The 2,240-nt window shown below is 46.3% G+C and overlaps 1 long non-coding RNA gene across 1 annotated transcript; it reads right to left on the bottom strand.

Annotated features, from left to right (window-relative positions):
* Window positions 1–2,240, bottom strand: LOC105284067. The gene is made up of 2 exons (XR_894803.2): window positions 1,718–2,240; window positions 1–557 (listed from the first exon to the last, which is right to left on the bottom strand). It is a non-coding gene; the product is annotated as an uncharacterized LOC105284067 (long non-coding RNA).

The following is a 2,240-nucleotide window of genomic DNA, read 5'->3' as shown; positions in this document are numbered from 1 at the left end:
TTAATTTTTCCAAATTTATTAATAATTCCAATAACACCCCAAACAACTTTTTAAATACATAAAGAATTATGAGATGTATACATCGACGCGCTTTGAGATATTTTGTTTTGCTATTATATTATAATAATAACTTTATTGAATGCAGCTTGTAATAAGATGAACGCGCGTCAAAAGACAAAGCAATTTATTGTTCTTTATTCGTGTGTAATTATTTTTGCACTGTATTCAGCACATTGTAACGTCGCGATCTTCCTTGAGATGATTGTTGTTGACAGTTTTTTACGGTCAGCAGTTATTAAACCTAATCGAAGCTTCCGATCATTCCGACGACGGTATGCGGCTCCCTTTTACGCTGTATCCAATGCGGATGAATTAACACTCGTGACATTTACGTGGTACGCTCGGAATGAGGTTCCTTAAGGTCATCACAGTATAGGCGCCGATCTGGTTGTATAGCCGTTAGTCGGAGCGTGAGCAAAGGATTTTATTTTAAACTGCTGGTAGAAGGCCTTCCATGCGAGACGTCCGAAACCAGCAAGGCAATATTTCACGCAGTCCTGAAATAGAAAGTGGAAAAAACACATAAAATACAAATGCAAAGATGCGTATTTAGACACAAGATTAAATAATTGCGCTCAACAACTGATTACTTGCACGATTACTTAATTTTATTATTTCAGCTTATCCTTCAGTTTTATCACAGCATTTCTCTCGAAAGTGTCAAGTGTTGATTTTGAAGTATGTATCTACATCGCGCGATCGCGTAGAAAATATTTCAATGTCTGGCGTTACGTGCTGTTTCATAGCTGATCTGACACGATAACAGGAGTTCAAAATCCTTGCCGGTGTTATTTGACGGTGGCGCGTCGTAATCGCGGAAGCTCGGCGTCAATACGTCTGGACTTCCACGCGAGACCCGCGGAAGTGAAGCTAATTCATGCAATAATACCGTTCGCAGGATCGATAAGTGGAGATAGGGCACATGAAAAATCAACATTACGCCGAGTACATAACGACGCACGTTATACGGGCTGCTCGTGAGGCGCGCAGTTGAATTTCCACAGTGCACCGAGGCAAACGAGGAAGTGAAAATATTTCTCATACATATGCCGACACGTAACGATTCATTGAATAAATGTGTGTTCGACTCGCACATTTAAAATTAATATGCAGTTACGTGCGGCAAATGCAGTAGTATTTCCGAAAGCTGCCCCGAGTTTGTTGAGCTAAAGCACACGCTCGCGTGGAAGGAAGAAGTCCCAGTTAACTTTCCCGATGCAACTTTCCGCTAACTTTTTAATAGATCGTCATACATGCACGTAATGTACGCCCGAAAACCGATTTACTTTGACGCAGCTGAGCTTCCTCAACGCGATCCAAATTGACTTCGACAGACGAATTAATGTCAAACATCTCGTTTTCATCGTAACACTATCAGTGTCGCCTGTCAATTTTTACGGTGCGGGTAATCCGATGCTTGACACAACACGCTGACATTTGATGTCCGCCGCGCGACACGCAACGCTCGACTTTCGTTACTCGAAAAAGCCGGAAATGCCAAATGCGCATCGTACATCCGCCGGTCTCATCGGCTCCAAACTACTGCACGAGAGTCAGCGTCGAGCAGCGCAGCGGAAGGGTCGCTGCACCCCGTAGAAATGCAGCGCACTGGCCGATCTCTGTTTCGCGAGTACCTCCCCCGGTATCGTCGACTTACTCGCGCTTCTGCGTCGCGCCGTTTGATCCGCGAATGCGGCCGTGAAGCACCGTGAAAAGCCGAGGAACAGGGGGATCCGCTGGCTCGGCCCGTGCGCGAAAACCTTGACGGCAGAACGGCGGATTGTAGGAGGGAGCGGAACGAGAGGGAGAACGCATGAGACACAGAGAGCCGGTTGAACGAAGATAAAAGTAAAGCGACCGCGGACACGCGACCGGGTGGTAGGAGACCAGCCAGAGCTAGACAGAGAAAGAGAGATAAAGAGAGGGGTAAAGAGGGAGAAAGAGAGAAACTCGCATGGATTTCTCGTTCAGTCAGACTCGCGCCGACGACAAGTTTGTCAATCGCGATCCGCTGACGGCTCGACGATTGCGCTCGATGCAGTTGCAGCCGATTTCACGTGTGCAGCGTAAAGTTTCGATCGTTTCCGTATCGTTCCGAAAGTGCAACTCTTCTCGGTTCTCCAGGTAATTCTATGCTCCAGCTAGAATGCAAACAGACGGCGAGTTCGGTGGTACTACAG

This window comes from Ooceraea biroi, chromosome 6 (genome assembly GCF_003672135.1).
Source record: "Ooceraea biroi isolate clonal line C1 chromosome 6, Obir_v5.4, whole genome shotgun sequence".
Classification (NCBI taxonomy): domain Eukaryota; kingdom Metazoa; phylum Arthropoda; class Insecta; order Hymenoptera; family Formicidae; genus Ooceraea; species Ooceraea biroi.
This window is presented reverse-complemented; position numbering and strand designations above follow the sequence as displayed.